The sequence below is a fragment of the Hordeum vulgare genome, chromosome 7H, assembly GCF_904849725.1.
Source record: "Hordeum vulgare subsp. vulgare chromosome 7H, MorexV3_pseudomolecules_assembly, whole genome shotgun sequence".
NCBI classification, from domain to species: Eukaryota; Viridiplantae; Streptophyta; class Magnoliopsida; order Poales; family Poaceae; genus Hordeum; species Hordeum vulgare.
Window position 1 is genome coordinate 332,512,095 of NC_058524.1, and position 15,143 is coordinate 332,527,237.

Sequence of the window (15,143 nt, forward strand, 5' to 3'; positions counted from 1 at the left end):
GGTGAGAGTAGCATAGAGGGAAAGCAGGGTCCGATCACATTCACTTATATGAAATATCAAATTGAAGAAATAGCTATAAGTGAATGCTGTTGAGGACTTTGAAATCAAAGTCTATCTAGGTAAACAAAAATCATCAAGTGTTTTTGAAGATTTTGACTAACTTGAGGATTTTGTGACAAAGCGTCATGATGATGAATTTCAGTTTTGAAGAAAAAACAAATTTGAAGAACAACTGTTTTGAGGAAAATCAACTTTTGAAGAAATTCAGCTTTGAAGAAATTTAGCTTTGAAGAAATTCAACTTGAGGAATTTCAAGTTGGGTGGTGGCATGACCCACCATATAAGAATGTTGATTACACATGCCGCGTACAATTGTCGTAGGGCCCTGAGAATCATTTTCTTCGTTGATTTCCTCAGACTAAGAGTGATATTCTTCATTGGTTGAAGAAAATTGATTCATCGTGTGTTGCACATCTAAGTCATCAATTTTGCATAAGTGTTAGGATGTGTGCATGTTTTTACAAAACATTTGAAGATTCTAAGATATTTAGCTCACACCGCAACTGGCAAAACCTTTTCTCATCCAAGGGCTTAGTGAAGATATCTGCCAGTTGATCGTAAGTCTTCACATGCTCGATGAGGATATTGCCCTTGAGGACATGGTCCCGAAGAAAATGATGACGAATCTGGATGTGCTTGGTCTTCGAGTGCTGTACTGGGTTGTATGCAATCTTGATTGCACTCTCATTGTCGCAGTAGAGAGGCACATTCTTCATGTTGATGCCGTAGTCCTTGAGGGTTTGCTTCATCCATAGCAATTGAGCACAACATGAACCAGCAGCAATGTACTCAGCTTCGGCAGTGGAGAGTGAAACGCAGTTCTGCTTCTTTGAGGACGAGCTGACTAGTGATCTTCCGAGGAAATGACATGTGCCAAACGTTGACTTGCGATCCACACGGTCACCAGCATAGTCAGAATCAGAATATCTCACAAGATGAAGATTTGAGCCCTTGGGGCACCATAATCCTAGTGTTGGTGTGTGAGCTAAGTATCGAAGAATATGCTTCACAGCCTTATGGTGTGATTCCTTAGGTTTTTCTTGAAAACGTGCACACATGCAAACACTAAGCATTATATCTGGCCTAGATGCACATAAATACAGTAAAGAGCCAATCATGGAGCGATATACGTGTTGATCGAATTCTTTACCATTTTCGTCAGTGCAGAGGTGTCCGTTTGTAGGCATTGGAGTCTTGGCAGCTTTGCATTCATACATGTCGAATTTCCTCAGAACATCCTTGAGGTATTTCTCCTGTGATATGACGATCCATTGCGTTGTTGACGAATTTGAAGACCTAAGAAGAATTTGAGCTCCCCCATCATAGACATCTGATATTCTTCACTCATCATGCTAGCAAATTCATCACTGTAACATTTGTCAATACAACCAAATATGATGTCATCGACATATATCTGTCACACAAATAGTTCATTATTATAGGATTTAGTGAAAAGAGTTGGATCGAGTGAACCAGGTTTGAAGCCTTTCTTCATGAGGAATTCCTTCAATGTACCATACCATGCCCGAGGGGCTGGCTTGAGACCATAGAGCGCCTTTTTGAGTCTGAAGACTTTGTGTGGATTCTTTGGATCCTCAAAACCTGGGGGCTGAGCAACATATACTTCTTTCCCAAGCTTACCATTGAGGAATGCACTTTTCACATACATTTGATATAAGATGATGTTATGATGATTAGCATAAGCAAGTAGTATTCGAATAGCTTCAAGTCTAGCAACAGGTGCAAAAGTTTCATCGAAATCTATTCCTTCAGCCTGTGTGTAGCCTTGGGCTACAAGTCGTGCCTTATTCCTCACCACTTGACCATCCTTGTCTTGCTTGTTTCGGAAAATCCACTTGGTGTCGATGATATTGTGCTTGCGAGGATCTGGTCGTTTGACGAGCTTCCATACGTCATTCATCTTGAATTGAAGAAGATCGTCTTGCATGGCTTGGATCCACTCCGGTTCCATGAAAGCCTCAACAACTTTTGAGGGTTCTGTGATAGACACAAAGGAGAAATTCCCACAAAAGTTAATTAAGTGTGAAGCTTTTGAGCGAGTGAGAGGACCGGGCGCGTAGATGTCATTGAGGATTTTGTGAAGTTCTACTTCATCTGCAATCCTCAGATGAGCTGGTTGAGGACTTCGTGTGGGCTGAGGAATTGGTTCTGGAGCAATTTCCTCAGGAGCATCTTCTTGATTTTCATCAGTGCTGGGGATGATTTCTTCATCAATTTCCTTAGTGGGAATAATATCTTCAGTAGCTTTGAGCTTTATTGCTTCCTCAGGAGACAACTTATCTCAATCAGGAAGCAATTACTCTCTTTGCGAGCCATTAGTTTCATCGAACCACACATCTACAGTCTCAACAACCTTGTTGTGATAGTTGTTGAAGACTCTGTAGGTGTGCTAGTCCTTGCCATAACCAAGCATAAAACCCTCATGTGCCTTAGGTGCAAACTTTGAGCTATGGTGAGGTTCTCTAATCCAGCATTTTGCACCGAAGACTTTGAAATAACTTACATTGGGTTTCTTGTCTGTGAGGAGCTCATATGAGGTTTTCTTGAGGAATTTGTGAAGATATACCCTATTGATGATCTGGCATGCAGTGTTAATTGCTTCAGGCCAAAAGCGGCGAGGAGTCTGATATTCTTCAAGCATGGTTCTTGCCATCTCAACCAGAGTCATGTTCTTCCTTTCGACGACACCATTTTGTTGAGGATTATAAGGAGCAGAGAATTCGTGAATAATACCAAGTTCATCAAGATAATTATCAAGACCAATGTTTTTGAACTCTGTTCCATTATCACTCCTGATGTGTTTGATCTTGATGCCAAAGTTCGTCGTGACCCTTGAAGAAAATCATTTGAAGACTTCCTGCACTTCAGTTTTATATAGAATGATATGCACCCATGTATATTTGGAATAATCATCAACTATGACAAAGCCATATGAAGATGCTGCATTTCTTAGAGTGGCATAATGAGTAGGTCCAAATAGATCCATGTGAAGCAATTCAAATGTACGAGTAGTGGTCAGGATAGTCTTCGAGGGGTGCTTGGATCTGGTCATTTTCCCAGACTCACAAGCACCGCAGAGATGGTCCTTGAGGAATTTGACAGATTCGATGCCGATGACATGCTTCTTCTGCACGAGCGTGTGCAAATTCCTCATGCCTGCATGACCGAGTGTTCGTTGCCACAACCATCCTTCTGAGGTTTTTGCTAGTAGGCAAGTGGCTGGTTGAGGACCTGTAGAGAAATCAACAATGTACAAATCCCCTCTTCAAACTCCTCAGCAACTAATAGATCCTAGTTACACTCAAGAACACATTAGATACTTAACCTATAAGTCTTCAAACCACCAAAATCACTATGGAGCACTAGATGGACTTACAATCTCCCCCTTTTTGGTGGTTCATGACAATTAGGTTAAGTATTCATGAGGGATAAAAATATGAAGTGTAAATACTCATTTGAGGAATTGGAAATCAAGATTCACAGAGACTTCCCCTGAAGATGTGCATATCTTGAGGATTTTGCTTTTCATAGCAAATGCACATTGATGATTTATATCATGGAGATCTCCCCCTGAGTCTTGTAAATCATGCATACATACGACATATAGTATGAAGAAATTGAGGATGCATGATGACAAATGGTATCTGACGAATTCCAGCATGCGTGCATTAAAAAGTTGAGGAATGAGCATGCGAAGAAAAATGTACAAAAGCGTCAGAGTACCATCGGGCTTAAGTTACAACTCATTACATAAAACACTTCAGAAGAGCCAAGAGTTTGTAACTTAAATAAAGTTTATAAGCCCCCAAAATATCCCGCGTGAAGACTAACTCTCAAGTTTCTCCCCCTTTGTCATCAAGTGACAAAAAGGGACAAACTGAGGACTAACGTCCGTGAAGACTTTCACTCCTTGGCAGTTGAGGAAGACACGTGAGGATTCTTGGGAGCAGACTTCCTCCTTGGACCGGCGGAAGTGTCTTGTTGATCTTCATCTGATTCAGCAGTGCGGAATGAAGAAAACAAACTGTCCTCAAGGTCTGGAACTGGAATTGGCCTGAATTTATTCTTTGGTGGCCACGACCAGTCGAAGTCCTGCACAAACTCCAATTCTTCAAGTTCTATTGGAGTCTTCAAATGAGCCAGTGTAGCCCAGGTGCGATCAAAAACCTGATGAAGATAATGATGGTTAAGCTTCACTGCATTCTGTGTTTCATTGAGGGTTTTCATAATGGCGTCGAACTGCCGTTTGACCTACTTGTGATTCCGATCCACCTTTTGGTGAAGACTGAGAAGAAGCTCTGTGGTATTTATCACCCTAGGAGCAACAGGACTTGGAGGATGGGTTTCAGTGTCATCCCATGAGGAATAAGCATCTGGCTCTCGGAACTGGCCATCAAGGGGCCGACTGCCTTCATCAATAACATACTTTTCTTTTCCTTCAACAGGCTCGAAAGTCTTCTTGTTGACCCTTAGAGGAGGCATATAACCGATATGATTGTTGAAGTTAGCGTGATAGTTGATGCCTGACCTGCGTGCGTGAATCTCATGATCCATGGAGCGTAAATCTTCAGGTCAAACGGGGCCATAGCATTTTCGACCAGAGTCCTCAAGAAGAAATCATGGATGTTGATGGGAATGCCATGTGTGATGTTGAAGAGGATATTCTTCATGATGCCTACGACATCTTCTTCATCATCATGACCCTTGATTAGCGCAAGAACGTTGCAGAGGATTCTGTAAACCGTCCTGGGTTCATATTTCAGCTCATGGACCAGGAAGGTTATTCTTGGTGGTTGCCCCTTAGCCAAAGGCTTCATGACGACATCCATCAGCTTGTTTGCCAGCTCACGTTCATCATACAACTTTCTGCCTGCTCTGAGGGAATTGACACTGGTAGTTCACGCAACAGCTCATTGGCAGGAGCCTTGAAGTGTGTGTTCTGCGTCATCCAATCCAGCACGCATGTGTTGATGTTTGTTGGATCTCCAGAGATGTGCAGAGTTGCATAGAATTGAAGAATGATTTCACTATTCCAATCACAGATATCTGAGCACATAGGGAAGATACCTGCTTCATGACGGACGTTGAGGACTGGGGCGAAGCAAGGAATTTCTTCAAGCTCAACGTGAGGAATGTGCATGTGCTGGAAAATCATGTTTCTTCCACACAACACAGAGGCATAGTAGTTGAGCTGTGTCCTGGTCCAAAACTTCAGATTCCTGATGCGAGGCTTGTCATAAGGATGTTCTCCGATGAAGAACATGCGTTCTTCAGAGAAGGATTCCTTTTGAAAGTTTGGCCGCTTGGAGAACGGCTGACGCTGCATTGGCTGAATATTTTGTGGCTTGCCATGAGGACAAACAATCATTGCAGTTTTCGGGTTGAGGACGACAAGGGCATTCTCTGGATCTGGTGCATTGTCTTCAGCATGTTCCTCAGGTTGAGGAATTTCATCTGCTTGTGCTTCATTCTGAGGAGCATGCTCTGGTTGAGTAATTTCATCTGCTTGTGCTTCAGGCTGAGGAGCATGCTCTGGTTGAGGAATGTCATCAATCGGAGCTTCTTGTTGAGGGGTTTTCTCTAGAGGAGGAATTGGTTCATCCTGAGCCTCAGCTTGAAGATTTTGCTCAGGAGGAGGAATTTGGTCAGCTGAGCCTCGGGTTGAGGATTTTGCTCAGGATTTTGAATTTCATCAGGCTGAGGATTTTCACTTTGTTTTTCCTGAGCTTGAGGATCTTGCTTGGTGGATTCATCAGCTAGTGCAGCTGATCCTTGTGCAGTTTCGTCAGGAGGAATGATGGTCTAAGGAACGTCATCAATTCGAATTACCTCTTAAGTGTGTTCCTCAGACACAACATTCTTCATTTCCTCTTCAGCCAAGTGCTCCTTGTCTTTGCTTTCGAAGGGAGTCATCTGATACGATGGAGCAACGTTGAGAGGCACAGGATCCAGAGGTTTATTTTCATCAAGAGCTTTGAGGCGCTTGGCCTGAGTTGATTCTTCTGTTGAGGAAGCTTTTCTCTTCTTGGCTTCCTTTTCAGCAGCTCTGGTCTTCTTCACGTCTTATGCAGACAGAGTCATTTTCTTCAGCTTTAAAGCTTTTGGTGAAGGCGTTTTCTCAGCTGAAGCAGTTCCATCAGCTGGAGCAGAGTCATCAACTGGCTTAGAGGGAGCTGGAGCAGTTTCACCTGCTGTAGCAGAGTCATGAGCTGGATTTTCCTTGATAATTTCCTCAATAGCTGGTTTATCACCATGGTTTTCTTGAGGGATTTCCTCAGCATGAGGAGTTTCATTAGCTGGTTCCTCAATCACAGGCTGAGGTGTTGGTGCTGGAGGGGCAGCCTTCTTGTTGTAAATATCAACTGCGTTAGTGGCAAATTTGAAGAAATTGTTTTTGAGACTTTGACGGTCAGAGAGCTTAGAGTACTTGTCAGTCAAAATCTTCAATTCAGCCTGTGTTGACACAAGTGCATCAGGCGTCAGGTTGAGAAGATTCTGTGTGAGGAATTTCTCCTTTTGATCTTTGCAACCTTAGCCTGTTTGTCTTGCTGCTCCTTGCACTTGTCCTCGTTGATGAATGTGGCCACCATGTGGCTGATCTCTGGGGGAAGCTTCAAATCATCGATTGGAGTGTTAGGGTCCTTATACCAGATGTTGATGTAATCCAGGAGGACTTTTGGGTCCATGGCCAGAGGAATGGACCTGCCAGAAGCTTGAGCTACCCTCTCTTGCTTATTTCTGATGATGGCTGGCAGAGTTTCATCATCAAATTCATAACTGCCTTCTGATGCAGAAGGAACTTTGATGATTTTGCTTGGGCTTGGTCTTGTTCCTCTCCCAGCAGTCACCTTAGTCTTCAGGGGAGTCGGTGAAGACTTTGTCTCGGAGCTTGTTGCAGACGGGACTGATGAGCTGGAGACAGTGGGCAGTGGCTTCACTATCTAGTTCTCTTCAGGCTTTGAAGCCTTTGGTGGTGCTGAGGGTTTTGGGGCTGATGCTGGTGCAGCTTTCCGAAGCATTTTATCTTGAGGCTTTGAAGCCTTTGGTTTTGGTGGCACAAACTTCATTTGAGGAATGGCCGTACCACAAGTCTCAACTGCAGAGGAAGTGGCGGCAGTTGTAGCAGCAACAGATTCTTCATTGAATTTCCTCACAGCAGCTTCCGCTTGCTTCTCAAGCTTTGACAAGAGTTTTGACTTTTCCTTAGAATAGTCATCAACTGTCTTGAGTCTTGAGGGGTGTGCATCCTGATAGTCCTCAAGTGGAGGCCGTTTGCCAGGAGGCTTCAGAGCGAATTTCTTTGCATACTTGGGAGTGACGAATATGTACTCTTTCCACTCCTTAGCAATCGGTGTTCTATCTTTTGAAGCCTTATCTTCCTCTTGGGCATAGATTCTTGCTCATCAGGTGTGCAGAATTCCAAGTATATATCCTCAGGGATATCTATGGCAGTGTTCTGCTCGAGCTTCTTGGCACCCTTTTGCTTCCTGTCATCTTCCATTCTCTTCAGCTGAGGCTTTTGCCGAGGAAATTGAACTCTTGAGGATTCTGATGAACTTGCAGATTTTCTTCTAGAAACGCTGCAAATGAGTGAAGTTGATGAGAACCTAGAGATTCATCAGCTGACATGTTTGTACCTGTGAACAGAGTATAGTTGCGAGGAATTTGGAGAGGTCATATGCGTTCTCAGATTTGATGAAATGAAAAATTTTGATAGTTGAGAAATTTGGCCAGTGGTTGAGGAATTTGTCTAAGCACACTATTCTTGGGTTCCAGAGTTGTACAGATTGGAAAATTTGCACAATTGAGGAATCTCGTGAAAATCTTAAATGCTTAGTGAAGTTCATCAATAGTTGAGGAATAGGTAGTGTTTGAGGAAAAACAAACTGAGGGATACTTGAGGAAAAATAAATTTCACATCTCTAAGGTAAAATAGTAGATCAAACGAGGTGTAAAAATAGGGTTTTTATTTACCCTAGATAGCGCGCACGAAGAACACGGAAGGAAGTAGTAGTAGATGCTCTTTGGTGCGAGTCCAATGCGCCCTAACTTTGCAGCAGAGGACAACTACGGCGGCGGCGGACGAAGATGGTCCGGTTCCGGCGTGGTTTCGGCGACTGAGAAGTCGAGGCAGTCAAGCTCTTCTTCGCCGGCGTCGAGACTTCTAGCGCTGGCGCTAGGGCTTTTGAGCTTTGCTGTAGCAGGAGGGCGATGGGACGAAGATTTTACCGAAGGGAGATGGGGACATATTTATTGCTAGGTGGTAACTGTTGGTGCGAAAGTATCAGACCAAATAGCCCCTGTCTCTACGTCTCCGCACGACACGTGTAGAGCACGGCCGAAGCCGTGGATATCGTGGAGATCGTGGTTATCCGAACGGGGAAAGTGGGGTTCAATTACAGTAAAAAAATATTTTTTAAGATTTGAGGATTTTGTTACAAAATCATTAGCTAACAAGGAAGCAGTGAGGATTTTGAACAAAGTTTCAAATAGAACGCATATGAAGAATTGAATAGACTGGGTGAGAGCAGCATAGAGGGAAAGTAGGGTCCGATCTCATTCACTTAGATGAAATATCAAATTGAAGAAATAGCTATAAGTGAATGCTTTTGAGGACTTTGAAATCACAGTCTATCTAGGTAAACGAAAATCATCAAGTGCTTTTGAAGATTTTGATTAACTTGAGGATTTTGTGACAAAGCGTCATGATGATGAATTTCAATTTTGATGAAAAACAAATTTGAAGAACAACTGTTTTGAGGAAAATCAACTTTTGAAGAAATTCAACTTTGAAGAAATTCAACTTGAGGAATTTCAAGTTGGGTGGTGGCGTGACCCCCACCATATAAGAATGTTGATTACAGACGCCACGTACAATTGTCGTAGGGCCCTGAGAATCAATTTCTTCGCTGATTTCCTCACACTAAGAGAGATATTCTTCATTGGTTGAAGAAAATTGATTCATCGTGTGTTGCACATCTAAGTAACCAATTTTGCAGAAGTGTTAGGATGTGTGCATATTTTTACAAAACATTTGAAGGTTCTAAGATATTTAGCTCACAACGCAACTTGCAAAACCTTTTCTCATCCAAGGGCTTAGTGAAGATATCTGCCAGTTGATCGTCAGTCTTCACATGGTCGATGAGGATATTGCCCTTGAGGACATGGTCTCGAAGAAAATGATGACGAATCTGGATGTGCTTGGTCTTCGAGTGATGTACTAGGTTGTATGCAATCTTGATTGCACTCTCATTGTCGCAGTAGAGAGGCACATTCTTCATGTTGATGCCGTAGTCCTTGAGGGTTTGCTTCATCCATAGCAATTGAGCACAGCATGAACCAACATCAATGTACTCAACTTCGGCAATGGAGAGTGAAACGCAGTTCTGCTTCTTTGAGGACCTGCAGACTAGTGATCTTCCGAGGAAATGAAATGTGCCAGAGGTTGACTTGCGATCCACACGGTCACCAACATAGTCAGAATCAGAATATCCCACAAGATGAAGATTTGAGCCCTTGGGGTACCATAATCCTAGTGTTGGTGTGTGAGCTAAGTATCGAAGAATATGCTTCATAGCCTTATGGTGTGATTCCTTAGGTTTTGCTTGAAAACATGCACACATGCAAACACTAAGCATTATATCTGGCCTAGATGCACATAAATACAGTATAGAGCCAATCATGGAGCGATATACCTGCTGATCGAATTCTTTACCATTTTCGTCAGTGCATAGGTGGCCGTTTGTAGGCATTGGAGTCATGGCACCTTTGCGTTCATGCATGTCGAATTTCCTCAGAACATCCTTGAGGTATTTCTCCTGTGATATGAAGATTCCATTGTGTTGTTGACGAATTTGAAGAACTAAGAAGAATTTCAGCTCCCCCATCATAGACATCTGATATTCTTCACTCATCATGTAAGAAAATTCATCACTGTAACGTTTGTCAGTACAGCCAAATATGATGTCATCGACGTATATTTGGCACACAAATAGTTCATTATCATAGGATTTACTGAAAAGAGTTGGATCGAGTGAACCAGGTTTGAAGCCTTTCTTCTACCGTGCCCGAGGGGCTTGTTTGAGACCATAGAGCGCCTTTTTAAGTCTGAAGATTTTGTCTGGATTCTTTGGATCCTGAAAACCTCGGGGCTGAGCAACATATACTTCTTCCTCAAGCTTACCATTGAGGAATGCACTTTTCACATCCATTTGATATAAGATGATGTTATGATGATTAGCATAAGCAAGTAGTATTCGAATAGCTTCAAGTCTAGCAACAGGTGCAAAAGTTTCATCGAAATCTATTCCTTCAACCTGTGTGTAGCCTTGGGCTACAAGTTGTGCCTTATTCCTAACCACTTGACCATCCTCGTCTTGCTTGTTTTGGAAAATCCACTTGGTGTCGATGATATGGTGCTTGCGAGGATCTTGTCGTTTGACGAGCTCCCATACGTCATTCACCTTGAATTGAAGAAGTTCGTCTTGCCTGGCTTGGATCCACTCCGGTTCCATGAAAGCCTCAGCAACTTTTGAGGGTTCTGTGATAGACACAAAGGAGAAATGCCCACAAAAGTTAACTAAGTGTGAAGCTTTTGAGGGAGCGAGAGGACCTGGCGCGTTGATGTCATTGAGGATTTTGTCAAGTTCTACTTCATTTGCAATCCTCAGATGAGCTGGTTGAGGATTTCGTTTGGGCTGAGGAATTGGTTCTGGAGCAATTTCCTCAGGAGCAGCTTCTTGATTTTCATCAGTGCTGGGGATGATGTCTTCATCAATTTCCTTAGTGGGAACAAAATCTTTAGTAGCTTTGAGCTTTATTGCTTCCTTAGGAGACAACTTATCTGGATCAGGAGGCAATTGCTCTCTTTGCGAGCCATTAGTTTCATCGAACCGCACATCTACAGTTTCAACAACCTTGTTGTGATAGTTGTTGAAAACTCTGTAGGTGTGCAAGTCCTTTCCATAACCAAGCATAAAACCCTCATGTGCCTTAGGTGCAAACTTATAGCTATGGTGAGGATCTCTAATCCAGCATTTTGCACCGAAGACTTTGAAATAACTTACATTGGGTTTCTTGTCTGTGAGGAGCTCACATGAGGTTTTCTTGAGGAATTTGTGAAGATATACCCTGTTGATGATATGGCATGCAGTGTTAATTGCTTCAGGCCAAAAGCGACGAGGAGTCTGATATTCTTCAAGCATGGTTCTTGCCATCTCAACCAGAGTCTTGTTCTTCCTTTCGACGACACCATTCTGTTGAGGGGTATAAGGAGCAGACAATTCATGAGAAATACCAAGTTCATCAACATAATTATCAAGATCAGTGTTTTTGAACTCTGTTCCATTATCACTCCTGATGTGTTTGATCTTGATGCCAAAGTTCGTCGAGGCCCTTGAAAAAATTCGTTTGAAGACTTCCTGCACTTCAGTTTTATATAGAATGATATGCACCCATGTATATCTGGAATAATCATCAACTATGACAAAGCCATATAAAGATGCTACATTTGTTAGAGTGGCATAATGAGTAGGTCCAAATAGATCAATGTGAAGCAATTCAAATGGACGAGTAGTGGTCATGCTAGTCTTCGAGGGGTGCTTGGATCTGGTCATTTTCCCAGACTCACAAGCACCGCAGAGATGGTCCTTGAGGAATTTGACTGATTCGATGCCGATGACTTGCTTCTTCTTCGCGAGCGTGTGCAAATTCCTCATGCCTGCATGACCGAGTCTTCGATGCCAAAACCACCCTTCTGAGGTTTCTGCTAGTAGGCAAGTGGCTGGTTGAGGACCTGTAGAGAAATCAACAATGTACAAATCCCCTCTTCTAACACCTTCGAAGACTTTGGATCTTTCAGATTCCATGATAACAACACATCTATGTCTTCCAAAGATAACAATCATATCAAGATCACAAAGCATTGAGACTGACATGAGGTTAAATCCAAGGGATTCAACAAGCATTACTTTGTCCATGTGCCTATCCTTGGAAAAAGCCACTTTGCCAAGTCCCAATACCTTACTTATACCTTTGTCAGCATATGTAATTTGCTTCACGGGTGATGGAGTTAGTGGCATATTCATCAGCAAGATTTTTTCACCAGTCATGTGTTGTGTCCAGCCATTATCAAGAACCCACTCAGTACTCTTGGTTTGTCATCCTGCAGATGAATTAGTACAACTTACCATCTCATATGCTTCAGACTTTATGAATATGATATCAATTCATCAGATAGGAATTTCATCATAACAGAATTATAAGGACGTGTGAAATATTTCTATTTCATCAATATTAGCTCGCGTCCCATCAAGCATTTTCCTCAGGTCTCTAGCAAATACTTCAGATGATGATTTTCATCTGGAGACCTGACCTGCAGAAGTGATTAGTTCAACTTCTTCACCACCCACATCTGAAGGGGTGGTAAAGCATTCATCATCCTGCGAGCACCATATGAGAAGGGGGGCATTGAAGCTAATGCACTTCTTCTAAAAGTAGGGGGGGTTAGAGTACTCAAATGAATATGCAGAGAATTTACTTGAGGATTTATGAACATAATGATTTGAAGAATAATGCTGATATTCATATTCCTTGTAATTTCCCTACATGTTAGAAGCATTAGCACGGGTACGAGCATAGTTTTGACAATTTGGGGATTTTGATCCTCTTGAAGACTTTGGTCCTCCTGAGGAATTTGATCTGGGGTTCAAATTCTTCATACGTGGTGTCATGAGGACATTCACCTGAAGATTTTCAAGGCAACTTTTGGGAACCCAGATTTTCCTCAGGGAAGGGCCATTCCTGTAGTTAGTTCCAACATATCGTGCAAATACTTCACCACATTGATTTTTGAAAATTTTATAGTTGGAGTCAAATGACTCATCTGAGGAATGGGATAATTCACATGAAAAGCCTGTTAGATTGGATGGATCAAAAGGAGTCCCAGTAGCAGCAACCCATGAGGTTTTGGGATTCAATTTCCTCTCAAAGGCAATTCCTTCTTTCCTCGGGTTCCTGTTCAAGATCTTCTTTTTGAGCACATCACAAAGGGTTTGATGTCCTTTGAGACTTTTGTATATGCCTGTGACATACAATTCCTTCAGCCCTGCATTTTCATCAGTGAAATTTGTGTTTTCCTCAAGTGAGGAATTTGACACTACAGGAGCAGTTGAAGAACTTGTAGTAATTGAAGCATTTGATGATTCTGGTGAAGAATTAGCAGTTTCACGTTCGATGCATTTAATACATGGAGGAATGAATTCAGCTTGAGCAGCACTGATCTGTTGAGCTAGTAATGAATCATTTTCCATACGAAGATCATCATGAGAAATCCTCAGCTTCTCTAGATCAAGCTTCCTTTGAAGAAATTCATAGGAAAGTTTCTCATGATCAGCGAGGAGTGTACCATGACGATCTTGAAGATTATCAAATATGGACTGAAGACTTTTCATATCTTCAGTTAGGATTTGGGTAAAATTCATTTGATCATTCAACAAATCATCGCTTCTATCTAGCAGTTTCTGAAGCTTTTCCAGGGCAGTTTGTTGTTTAGTGGCAATGATAGCAAGTTTACTGTAACTCGCTTTTTTATAATCATCAGGTTCACAGTCACTTGAATCAAAGGAGGAAGCATCATTCGGCATCTTTGAACATTTTGCCAAGAAGCAATAGGTTGGAGCAAAGTCATCAGCATAGTCATCAGTGTGGATGGTGTTATCATTTTCTTCAAGGTTGAAGATTGTCTTGCTGACGAATGTGGTTGCAAATGCAAGACTAGCTTCTCTTGTTCTGAGTCTTCATCAGAACCCTCCTCTTCATCACATTCCTCGGATTCTGCCTCGGAATCCATTTCCTTGCCAATAAGTGCCCGAGCCTTTGTGAAACTAGTCTTCTTGTGCGATGAGGACTTTGAAGATGAGGATTTTGAAGGTTTCTTCTTTTTCTTCGAGTCATCAGAACTTTCATCCTTGTATTTCTTTGATTCCTTTCCCCAACAAGGACAATCAGCAATGTAGTGACCTGATTTCTTGCATTTGTGCAGGTTCTTTTCTTGTAGTCCTCAAATGAAGATTCCGATTTCCTCATATCTCTTCTTGAAGATTTATCGAACTGGCCACATCGTGTAAACCTCTGGAATTTCCTCACGAGCATTGCAAGCTCATGTCCAGATTCTTTAGGACTACCAATGCTACCATCCGAGTCTTCTTCTTCAGATGAGGAAATTGCTTTGTCCTTAAGTGCATGTGGTCTAGAATAGCTTGGTCTATATAGATCTCTCTTTTCTTCTTGTTGGAATTCATGAGTATTGAGTCTTTCTAGTATATCAGCTGGATCAAGCATCTTGTAGTCTGGACTTTCTTGAATCATCAGAACTAAAGTATCAAATGAAGAATCCAAAGATCTTAGCAGTTTCTTCACAACTTCGTGATCAGTAATGTCTCGAGCTCCCAGTGCTTGCAGTTCATTTGATATGTCAGTGAGGCGATCGAAGGTATCTTGGCAGCTATCGTCGTCAACCTCTTGAAGCGATTGAAGAGATTGCGAAGAACATCCACACAAGAATCACGCTGGGTTGATACTCCTTCATTCACTTTGGACAGCCTTTCCCAGATAAGTTTTGCTGAGCCCAAAGCACTTACTCTGCCATACTGGACCTTCTTCAGATGGCCAAATATGATATTCTTCGCTTGAAAATCAAGTTGCTTGAATTTCTGCACATCAGCGGCAGAGATAGTAGCAGTGATGATAGGGACGCCATGTTCCACAATATACCAGAGATCGTTGCCAATAGCTTGTAGATGCATCTGCATCTTGGTCTTCCAGAATGGAAAGTCCTTTCCTTCGAAAGTAGGACATGCTGCAGTAACCTTAATCATGCCTGCCGTTGACATAACTAAAACTCCAGGTGATTAAACCAAAATCACACATAACAAGGGAGTACCTTGCTCTGATACCAATTGAAAGTGCGTTATATCAACTAGAGGGGGGTGAATAGGAGATTTTTAGAATTTCATCACTGAGGAAATTCCTTTTGAGGAAATTCCTCATTGATGACTCACTGA